Genomic DNA, 12,624 nt, shown 5'->3' with positions numbered 1-12,624 from the left:
GATCGCTGTACTGCTGTTTTTGAATGAATGGAAGAAAGAAAAGGAAACTTTCCTGAAGATAACAAATACGGACATGACATGTTGCAAAGACATGTTGCAAGAGTTGAGTTTAGAGGAAGCTTTACTAGAATGAAAACGACATGGGAATTCCAATTGTATAAAAACGTTCTGTGTACTACTTTTTGCGGACGACCGAGCGATCCAGCAACAAATGTTGAGGATATTGAATATGTCTTCCAGGAACCCAGAGAACAATATAGGTAAAGAAATATATCTTGCAAAAACTGAGTATCCTGTAGGAGAGAAAATGCGGCAATGGATTTGGGAAACGGTGTTGGCACCATAAAAGGAAGCAAATTTTTTAAATGGTAACAAACGTAAGAAATGAGGAAATACGGAGGAAACTGGAATAAATCGGAGAAGGGCGAAAGTAATGATAAGTAGCAGAAATGTGAATAGGGAGAAGCGTGGAATCAAAATTGGTCACGCAGCAGGCGAAATTAAGTTCTGCTACCTTGGAAACAGAATAATCCATGATTGACGGAAGAAGGACGAAAAAAGCAGACTAGCACAAGCAAAGGGGGCATTCTTGGGGAAAAGAAGTCTCCTAGAATAAAACATAGGCCGTAATCTGGGGAAGAAACCCATGGGAATGAGCACAGTATTGTGTGTTAGTCAATAATGACTGTGTGAAAACCAGAAAATAATAGGATCGAAGCGTTTTAGATGCGGTGATACAGAAGAAAGTTGAACGTACAAGTAAAGAATAAGGTGTTTGCAAAATCGGCGAAGAAAAGAACATGTGGAAAGCAGTGACACGAAAAAGAAGCGGGGTGATAGGACTCGTGTTCGGGCGTCAGGGGAAAACCTCCGTGGTAGTAGAGGCAGCTGTAGAAGGCAAAAACTGTAGAGGACGCCCGTCTTCCGGGATGCCAACAGACGCGTTCACAGGTCTGCACGCACACTTCCTTGTTTCACAAACACTGAGGATTCTGCGGAACGTCGGCGGGCCCTCTAAATTACCTGACGTTAATCCCGTAAGTGTGCAATTATTTGAACCAGCGGGTGCAACGTAGCAGTCAACATGCCCGCAGTTTGGTATCTGTACGGTATCTCAACAACTGAGTGACACATCTGAAGTGACATCTGGGGCCCCCACGTTGCCAAATTGAGGCTGCTATCGAGGCTGTTGTAGCGCGATGTCTGATGGGGCGGCAGGGCACACTATACTCACCGGGCCGGGTAAAACAACATGCTCAACCCATAAACGGCGACATGGGTCCCTTTGAATGGAGCGGTATAGTTGGTGTAGAACTTGGCCCAGGTGGCAATGTGAGTCTGTACTGCTGACGTGAGTAAAATAGTGTGTATGTGCCAGTCGGCTGTACGAAATCAGCACGTTAATAGGTAAAGGAATAACAGAAAGGACCTATCGTTTTGGACGTGCCAATGGCGACGCCATGAATGAAGTTGCCCGATGAGTTGGATCTTATGAGACGGGGACCGCAGACGACTATCACACCCTGCCAACGACAGTTGGTTTCACATCCGGCACAAATTGCTACTGTTAGTGAATACAGATGTATCTCAATCAGTGTTCGAACTAATATTGCGAAGGGAGCTTTATGGCCATTTTGAGTCCGTTTTCTCACAAACGCCATAACTTACATCAGCATATACAGCTACACGTATTCAGTGGGACAAACAACGCAGAAATTGAACAGTTGCTGAGGTGAAGCGTGTAGTCCAGCGAGCTGCAATTTGGCTCTGAGGCGCCGAGCGAACAGACAGTACAGTGACGCGTGTAACTTGCAGTCTGGTTTAGGCTGTACGTGGTTTTGCAGAGTTTTTCGAGGTGTTTTCCAAGTCATAAACCGTCTTGCTTAGAGTTGAAATACTACTGTAGGCTATCGTACACTACCATGAGCAATCGTAGAGGACAGTAGCTTTGCCATTAGCTTTGGTCACCTATGGTCGCAACCGTGTTACCTGTACATTAGGTGTGTTGCATACCTATCGGGCGTCACCTCATGAAGATCGCTTTCTTTACGTTAGCGATCAGTCTCTTACTAGATTGCCCTAAAAACAGAAAGCAGTGAATCGTTTACAAACTTAGTGAGGATATATGACAGGCGGGTAACCTAAGACATTTTTTGCATAGTTATCCTACTGTCTGCTGCTTAAAAGTAAACAGTATTTATAGCAAAATTGTAACGGTCAGTGTTTGATACAGTTCTATTAAAAAATTGTTGATTTGTAACAGAAAACAGAGGAATGTTGTGGCAAAAATAATGAAAACAATAGAGATTTATTACATAGCGGTAGAACATGAATTTCCTCAAAAAAATAAAAAGTAAAACAAAATAAATGCAAAACAAAACTATATCGAACGTAGCTTCAATACTTTGTCGAGCTTATATAAAAATCTTTCTGTTATTCATAAACAACTTCCACATGTATCAATAATAACGGGAAACTCTAGTCTTTAATAGTCTTTATTCAACCTGTATATGGCATACCTGCAAAATATATGAGGACTGTCTTCGTCGACGAATTGATGATGATGATGATGATGATGATGGTTTGGTTTGTGAGGCGCTCAACTGCGCGGTTATCAGGGCCCGTACAAATTCCCAACCTCTTTTCTCAGTCCAATCTCGCTACTCTCGTGAATGATGATGAGGACAACACGAATACCCAATCATCTCGAGGCAGATGAAAATCCCTGACCTCGCCAGGAATCGAACCCGATACCACGTGCTCCCGAAGAGAGAACGCGACCGCGAGACCACGAGCTGCGGCGGACCTCGACGAACTGCGGCCGTTGTCAAAGATAGAGGCACGAATACACGGTATTAACACGACACCTCCTGGAGTTGACAAACATATGCATATTTTCGCAATTTCCGTCGTCACTCACGGTATCTGTCCACTTCAAGAGGTTTCTTGTCGCCCTTGTGACCCCGTGGGGAGGAACTGGCGCGGCGGACTCTCGACGTGACCGTAGCTCTCTCCTCTCTTCGCCTCGCCTCGCCTCATCCCCAGCAGCACTAATTACGCCGCCTTGCAGAGTCCGGTTTTTGCGCACCGGTGGCGCCGCCCACAAGACAAGACGAGGCAAGACAAGGCGCAATCCAATTATTTCTGGAGACAACTACAAGGGCGCGTGAGTCGGTGCTCCTGGCGATGCTGCGCCTCTCCACCCGCACGGCACGCGTTGCCAGTGGGTTGCCTACCTCACAGGCATTCGAGTCCTAATACTTCGTCCTCTAACGTAACTAATTACGTCGTTAGTGGCAGGTATGAATTTTGCTAAAAAAATTAACAAAAAGTAAAGTCTTATGTACACTTCCTACCAAGTGACGGAGATCAGTTTATATCGGCAAAATGCTTCCAAGTATACAGTGAGTACGTCATGATGTTCATAGAATACAATATATCTTCCCGCGAACCATTTGCGGCTGGAACCGAGAAGGGGGAAGTAGCAGTGGTACACAGAGTACCCTCCTCAACACACCGCAAGGTGGTATAGATATGGATGTAGTTCATTAGCCATGTATTAGAATCCAGCAAGAAAGTCCTTGCTCCATATAATACCCTTTCGACAGACTTCATGTCCTGCCAATCTCTGTTTCATTTTTATTAGCGGTGCAGTTCCCCATTCGATAGGAATGCGTCCTACTTGTCCACATTCCTAGCTTTGCTAGTGATTTGCAACACTACTAGCTTACCAATGTATGGGAAGCGCAGCTGCTTTGCAGCTGTGTACTGCACTGAGGAATTTACTAACAAATTTCTTATTTTACTCCGCGAACGGTTCGGGTTTTGTATTGAAGCCATTTCCTAGTGGAATATGAGACTGACATTGTAAATGCAACCAAACGTTGCCAATAATGGTATTATGGACATTTAAATACTTAACATAATAAGTAAAGGACTACCGACAAGAAAAATCTTGAAGTTTATACATGTACAGTAAAACTACAGTAAGAAAGAAATATATCTTATATTTTGCTACAGTGAAGAAAATCCAATGGTTCAAATGGCTCTGAGCGCTATGGGACTTAACTTCTGAAGTCATCAGTCCGCTATAACTTAGAACTACTGAAACTTAACTAATCTAAGGACATGACACACATCCATGCCCGAGGCAGGATTCGAACGTGCGACCGTAGCGGTCACGTGGTTCCAGACTGTAACGCCTAGAACCGCTCGGCCACTCCGGCCCGCGAAAATCCAATGATTAGGGAATTAATAGTCCAATGAATTTAAAAGTGATGTGCCCAATAACATAGTGGCAAAAGTAGGCATATCATAATTATAAAAACTGTACATTTCGGTAAATTAGAAGAACTGGTATGCTTCAGCATTAAAAGGACATATGTCTTTGCATGTCAGAGATTTTAATCTGATTGTGTTATCAGTGAAAGACTAAAGGTAGTTGTTTAGATTTAATGAAATCCTAAAACAGTTAGAGGGGACGGTGCTTCCACATCAACCACAGAGTTACGTACCGTACCGTGAGCTGGCAAAAGTTAGAATACAGAAAACTACCGAGTTAGCTGGCTTGTCATGGACGCAAAGTGGGTTACTTACAAGGTAAGAACATGTTTTAAACAAGCTGCCAATAACGGGGCAATATATATTCAGGAAATTGACTACGCTTTTCCAAAGCAGGAATCACATACTCTACAGGGACGTCTCGATAGGGTGCAGATGTGACGGTACGCTAGAGACCCTCTGTGTGTATCCTCTCAAACAAGAGCGGACCTAAAATATAACTTCTTTTGAATCCACACCACACAGTCACACAAGGCGAGTGCAATGGCTCTTCGTGTGCAACACGCGGCTTAACACTACACAGAATTCGGCAGTTGTGTGTGTTCACTGCATCCTGTAGTGGAAAGTGCGCCTCGTCGTTTCGTAGAATATTGTCCGGCCACATGCTATCAACTTCCACTCGTGCCAGAAACTGAAGAGCAAATTCAGAACGTTGCTGCCGACATGAGGTTTCCGATGTTGGACTATCTGGATTTTGTACTGATACCAGTGTAATGTACACCCCAAAACTTTCAGTACTGTTGACCACGGGATGGACAATTCTCGTGACACTTCAAAAGCAGTAGCCGAGGCATATGCTGCATAGGCAGTTTGAGCAACAGCAAACTTGTCAGTAACTCTCACGGGGGTCATTTGAGAGTAGCGCTTGTATCAGATAAATTATATAATGGTAAGAGAGAGATTTAGGAACCAGGTTTTAAATTGTAAGACATTTCCAGGGGCAGATATGGATTCTGACAACAATCTCTTGGTTATGAACTGCAGATTGAAACTGAAGAAACTGCAAAAAGGTGGGAATTTAAGGAGATGGGACCTGGATAAACTGAAAGAACCAGAGGTTGTAGAGAGTTTCAGGGAGAGCATAAGGGAACAATTGACAGGAATGGGAGAAAGAAATACAGTAGAAGAAGAATGGGTAGCTCTGAGGGATGAAGTAGTGAAAGCAGCAGACGATCAAGTAGGTAAAAAGACGAGGGCTAATAGAAATCCTTGGGTGACAGAATAAATATTGAATTTAATTGATGAAAGGAGAAAATATAAAAATGCAGTAAATGAAGCAGGCAAAAAGGAATACAAACGTCTCAAAAATGAGATCGACAGGAAGTGCAAAATGGCTAAGCAGGGATGGCTAGAGGACAAATGTAAGGATGTAGAGGCTTGTCTCACTAGGGGTAAGATAGATACTGCCTACAGGAAAATTAAAGAGACCTTTGGAGAGAAGAGAACCACTTGTATGAATGTCAAGAGCTCAGATGGCAACCCAGTTCTAAGCAAAGAAGGGAAGGCAGAAAGGTGGAAGGAGTATATAGAGGGTTTATACAAGGGCGATGTACTTGAGGACAATATTATGGAAATGGAAGAGGATGTAGATGAAGATGAAATGGGAGATACGATACTGCGTGAAGAGTTTGACAGAGCACTGAAAGACCTGAGTCGAAACAAGGCCCCGGAAGTAGACAACATTCCATTAGAACTACTGACGGCCTTGGGAGAGCCAGTCATGACAAAACTCTACCATCTGGTGAGCAAGATGTGTGAGACAGGTGAAATACCCTCAGACTTCAAGAAGAATATAATAATTCCAATCCCAAAGAAAGCAGATGTTGACAGTTGTGAAAATTACCGAAATATCAGTTTAATAAGTCACAGTTGCAAAATACTAACGCGAATTCTTTACAGACGAATGGAAAAACTGGTAGAAGCGGACCTCGGGGAAGATCAGTTTGGATTCTGTAGAAATGTTGGAACACGTGAGGCAATACTAACCTTACGACTTATCTTAGAAGAAAGATTAAGAAAAGGCAAACCTACGTTTCTAGCATTTGTAGACTTAGAGAAAGCTTTCGAAAATGTTGACTGGAATACTCTCTTTCACATTCTAAAGGTGGCAGGGGTAAAATACAGGGAGCGAAAGGCTATTTACAATTTGTACAAAAACCAGATGGCAGTTATAAGAATCGAGGGGCATGAAAGGGGAGCAGTGGTTGGGAAAGGAGTGAGACAGGGTTGTAGCCTCTCCCCGATGTTATTCAATCTGTATATTGAGCAAGCAGTAAAGGAAACAAAAGAAAAATTCGGAGTAGGTATTAAAATTCATGGAGAAGAAATAAAAACTTTGAGGTTCGCCGATGACATTATAATTCTGTGAGAGACAGCAAAGGACTTGGAAGAGCAGTTGAACGGAATGGACAGTGTCTTGAAAGGAGGATATAAGATGAACATCAACAAAAGCAAGACGAGGATAATATAATGTAGCCAAATTAAATCGGGTGATGCTGAGGGAATTAGATTAGGAAATGAGACACTTAAAGTAGTAAAGGAGTTTTGCTATTTAGGGAGTAAAATAACTGATGATGGTCGAAGTAGAGAGGATATAAAATGTAGACTGGCAATGGCAAGGAAATCGTTTCTGAAGAAGAGAAATTTGTTAACATCGAGTATAGATTTAAGTGTCAGGAAGTCGTTTCTGAAAGTATTTGTATGGAGTGTAGCCATGTATGGAAGTGGAACATGGACGATAACTAGTATGGACAAGAAGAGAATAGAAGCTTTCGAAATGTGGTGCTACAGAAGAATGCTGAAGATAAGGTGGGTAGATCACATAACTAATGAGGAGGTATTGAATAGGATTGGGGAGAGGAGAAGTTTGTGGCACAACTTGACTAGAAGAAGAGATCGGTTGGTAGGACATGTTTTGAGGCATCAAGGGATCAGAATTTAGCATTGGAGGGCAGCGTGGAGGGTAAAAATCGTAGAGGGAGACCAAGAGATGAATACACTAAGCAGATTCAGAAGGATGTAGGTTGCAGTAGGTACTGGGAGATGAAGAAGCTTGCACAGGGTAGAGTAGCATGGAGAGCTGCATCAAACCAGTCTCAGGACTGAAGACCACAACAACAACAACATATGTATATATATATATATATATATATATATATATATATATATATATATATTCCTAGACGATTCTCCGGAGAACCTCCTCATTCCTTACCTTACCAGCCCACCTAATTTTCAACATTCTTCTGCAGCACCACATCACACATGCTTCAATTTTCTTCTGTTTCCCCACAAACCATGTTTCACTACGATACAATGTCCTCCTCCAAACGTACGTTCTCAGAAATTTCTTCCTCAAATTAGGATCTATGTTTGATATTAGCAGGAACGCCCCTTCCTCCAGTGCTACTCTACTTTTTATGTCCTCCTTGCTCCTTCCGTCATGGGTTATTGTGTTGCAGGATTAGCTGAATTCCTTAACTTCATCTACTCCGTGATCACCAGTTCTGATGTTGTTAAGCTTCTCGCTGTTATCATTTCTGACACATGTAATTACCTTCGTCTTTCTCCTATTTACTCTCAGTACATATTCTACACTCTTTCGACCGTTCAGTCTATTCACTCCATCCTATAATGCTTCACTTTCAGTGAGGATAGCGATGTCATCAGCGAATCTTATCATTGGTATCATTTCACACTGAATTTTAATTTCACTCGTGAAACTTTCTTTTATTTCTTTCATTGCTTCTTCGATGGACAGATTGAAGAGTAGGGTCGAAAGACTACATCCCAGTCTTACACCCTTTTTAATCCGAGCACTTCGTTCTTGGTCATCCGCTCTTTTTATTATTTCCTCTTAATTCTTGCACGTGTGTATATTACGCGACTTTCCCTGTAGCTTATCCCTATTCTTTCCAGAATTTCGAATATCTTGCGCTATTTAACATTGTCGAACGGTTTATCCAGATCAACAAAATCCTATAAACATGACTTGATTTTTCGTTAGTCTTGCTTCTGTTAATAACCGCAACGTCAGAGCTGCCTCTCTCGTACCTTTACCTTCCTTATGCCAAACTGATCGTCATCTAACAGATCTTTAATTTTCTTTTCTTGTTAGCAGCTTGGATGCATGAGCTGTTAAGCTGATTGTACGATGATGCTCGCACTTGTCGGCTTTAGCTATATTCGAAATTGTGTGGATGATGTGTTTCCGAAAGTCTGATGATATATCGCCAGTCTCAAACATTCTACATAACAACCGGAATAGTTGTTTTGTTGTCACTTCCCCCAGTGACTTCAGAAACTTTGATGGAATATTATTTATCCCTTCTGCCTTACTCGATCTTAAGCCTTACAAAGCTCTTTTAAATTCTGATTATTATACTCGTTCCCCTATCTCTTCTATATCGACTGCTGTTTCATTTTAATCTTCCTTAAACCATTTAACGTCAAATGGCCAGACACTATCTCAGTGAAGCACTGTAATTCCGTAATTTCTGCTATCCACATAAAACAGTTTCACTAATACCGCACGGTCTCTCTTCTCGATAACCATACTGTTCTCTCACGCTGTGGCTTCTCAAATGACAGCGTGGATGTCGTACCGTCACACAAACAGTGTACTGTGCCAGATTTGCACCCGGTAGCCAAAATTGGGACTAAATTCTTTCCACCGAGCGAGGTGGCGCAGTGGTTAGCACACTGGACTCGCATTCGGAAGGACGACGGTTCAATCCCGCGTCCGGCCATCCTGATTTAGGTTTCCGTGATTTCGCTAAATCGCTCCAGGCAAATGCTGGGATGGTTCCTTTGAAAGGGCACGACCGACTTCCTTCCCCATCCTTCCCTAACCCTGTGAGACCGATAACCTCGCTGTTTGGTCTCTTCCCCCAAACAACCAACCAATTAACCAATAAATTCTTTCCGGCGTATATCGGCTCCCCAGTTACACGTTACAATATCTATGGAGTTTCGCTGCCGTACATTAAATACAGCCTATACTGTACTTTAGTTATAGCCACGGCTACTTTCGCCCACTCATGCTAGAGAATACTGTGAGAAATTGTAAGTTTTGGATGAATTTAACCTTGAAGGTTGATAAAGGTAAAACTGCAGTACTGTGTCTCGTTGAAAGCCGCAATGTGAAAAGTTTTAGTTTGCAAAAAACATTCTAAACCGTTTTTACCCTCCTGTTCCATTATTTTCACTGCCCAGCTATTCTTTACCTTCAACTGCCGCAAAGTGAAGACTCTTAATCCAGGTCTGTGACTTAATGGCCAATTTGCGTTATTTTCTTTTCAAAATATTGACTGTGCGTTACTATGGTCTTGTAACAGATATTCATATCTACTTTCAAACTTGGTCTGTTAACCGTCTTCCTCCGGTATTGAAGCTGATCTGCTCTAGAGGAAAGAAAATTTCGAAAAACGAATAAAAGAGCAGAGGAAATTGCTATGTGGGCCGGCCGTTGTGGCCGAGCGGTTCTAGGCGCTTCAGTCCGGAACCGCGCTGCTGATACGGTCGCAGGTTTGAATCCTGCCTCGGGCATGGATGTGTGTGATGTCCTAAGGTTAGTTAGATTTAAGTAGTTCTAAGTGTAGGGGACTGATGACCTCAGATGATAAGTCCCATAGTGCTCAGAGCCATTTTGAACCATTTTTTTCTAAGTGCTCTTGTCTGTAGAGGGGACATCTTTAGAAGACTGCAGGTTGGTGGAAATTAGCAAACCTCTGTGCACTTCAGTCAGGGTTCTGGGACAACTAGGCACGATGCGTGTAATGCATTCCCAGGGCAGAAGATATGGGACACAGCCTACCTAGAAGAGAGCCGAGCTGTCTGTGGCTCAGGCGCAACATAGTTATGTCGCACGAGAGAGAGAGAAAGGAGGGAGAGAGAGAGAGAGAGAGAATGCAAGAAAAACGTTACGCCTCCGCCTTACGTCAGAGAAATAGCTCTCGTGAACATCCATCCGACAAACGTGGATATGAGGGACTCTCGGCTGCACTCAGTCGTTGTACTTCAAGACCTTTGTCAGACAGTATAAGGACTCTCTGTATTCACGCTGAGTTACCGCCAAGAAATGCCAATTTGGACATTACAAAAGTGATGTTAGTCGTCGCTCATAGGATTTGGGACTATACCAGTGGTCAAAGAAAGGTCGGGGCAAGTGAGCGTTGAACAATATTGCCACAAAAAATCTTCGTTGGTTGCTTAATTGATCTTGGGCAGGGGACCAAACAGCGAAGTCATCGGTTCCATGGTATTGGAGAAGGATGGAGAAGGAAGTCGACCGTGCACTTTCAAAGGAATCATGCTGGAATTTGGGTGAAGCGATTTAGGGATCTGTTTTTGCCTATATTGTTGCCTGGCTCTGTTTGATTCTGTTACGAATCTGCATAGTTGCTGCTTGTGCAAGCGAGCCATTTCGTAATATCATCTACTTTGGTGCTAATAGGTTTTCTTCCTGTCACGTCTATATGTTTGACACCAAGTGCATTTGGTGAATACAACACAAATAGATTCCATAGGTAAGATTCGCAGACGACGTAGCGCTGACAGTATGATGAGTCGTTGGATGCAGGGGAAGAAGTGATGAAAGAATGGAAGAGTACGCACAGATTGCAGACAGACGACACAAACACGAAGGCGATTGCGATGAGTAGCAGGAAGGTGCATAACGACCAGATTGATCTAAAAACAAGCAATAACCATTAGCGGAAAAAGTCGGAAAATTGTCCTATGTGGAAGACATGATTATATAGCACTGCCTAGGCCAGAAAAATAACAAAAGCCAACTTCCATAAAATAAGAGCTCTGCTTTTCTCAGACGTTGATACGAAAATGAGGAAGACGTTGCTATAAGTGTATGTCTGTAGCACAGATCATTATGGTAGTGAAATGTGAAACCTGTGAAGTCCAGTGTAGCAGAAAGAGCAATATTTGAAAAGCGGTATCTGAGAATGTAAAAATTGAAATGGACAGACTTCATCCGAAACAAAAGTGCTGGAAATGATAGTACAGGATAGAAGCCTAAGTTGGACAGAAAAAGAGGGGGCTTTTTGAACGGACGTCTGCTACAGCACCAATGAAAAGTGAAGAGGAGTATGTGGCACAAACCCAGGACGGGTCTACTGGCTTGCCTGCTGGCAGTGCGCAGCTTTCCTTTGCCACGACGCTAGGAGGGGGAGAGTGGCAGCCACATTGGACCGGCTGCCGTCTACCCCTGGGAAAAATCCCGCGCACTCATTTGATAGCAGGCTGAGTTGACCAAGTACCGTCCGGGAGGGACTTGACGAGGAAAATTCCCTGCTGTTATCCGAAATCGAACCCAGGACACTAGCGCTGGAGATGTGTGCTCCAGCAGCTAGGGAACCTCGGCCACTGGAACGAGCAGTAGAGGGGAAAACAGAAGGGTCATAAAAAGACTCGAGTAGTAGGTCAGAAGACAGGAAAATATGCAGGACACCCTTAAACTAGTTCAAAGAATGATTTCCTGATTAAGACGCAGTCAATACAACAATGGTGACATTTATCGGTGTGAAGATTCATTAAAGAGTTGCTAAGAACAGTTTTGGTGATATCCTATCTCCTTGATCTGTTTCGTCTTCTCTCAATTTCTAGCATTCGTGGTGAAACATTATGGACTCTCTTAGATTACATTATTGTTTCAAGGACTGTCAGTAGTGAGACTTTGTCAAAGGAAATTCTATAAATACATAAATCCGAGACAAAACAGCTGTTCTATCACATTTTAAATGTGTATGTTATACGTTTCTTTGGCCGATTATGGTCTCTTATTACTGCTTGTCATGTCCTTTCTCGGGCAGAGTTCTGTTCTAGAGAGTTGTCTTCCGCTTAGATATTTCATAGACAACTTTGCAAACTACTTCTACATTACTTTTCTTCTCCAGATCTACTAACTTCTATTGCAAAACTATAATCTCCTTACGGTGTTTGTTTTGTATACATCTGTAATGGATTTACTAGGGACATTCAAATGCGATGCAACACTTTTTTTTCCTCGGACAATTTCGGTTGAAAAAATGCAGAATTTGTTGCGGGACATCGTGGTATGTTACCGCTTCAACCACTATAGTTCCGTGGAGTTCCGATAGGTGGCGGCGCTACACGTAGCCATCAAAATGGCGCCTGTAATGGAGGTTCGTTCCAAGCAGAGAGCTGTCAGTGAGTTTCTTTTGGCGGAAAACCGGAGCATCGCAGGTATTCATAGGCGCTTGCAGAATCCCTACGGAGATCTGGCTGCGAACAAAAGCACTGTGAGTC

The sequence above is a fragment of the Schistocerca americana genome, chromosome 7, assembly GCF_021461395.2.
Source record: "Schistocerca americana isolate TAMUIC-IGC-003095 chromosome 7, iqSchAmer2.1, whole genome shotgun sequence".
Classification (NCBI taxonomy): domain Eukaryota; kingdom Metazoa; phylum Arthropoda; class Insecta; order Orthoptera; family Acrididae; genus Schistocerca; species Schistocerca americana.
This window is presented reverse-complemented; position numbering follows the sequence as displayed.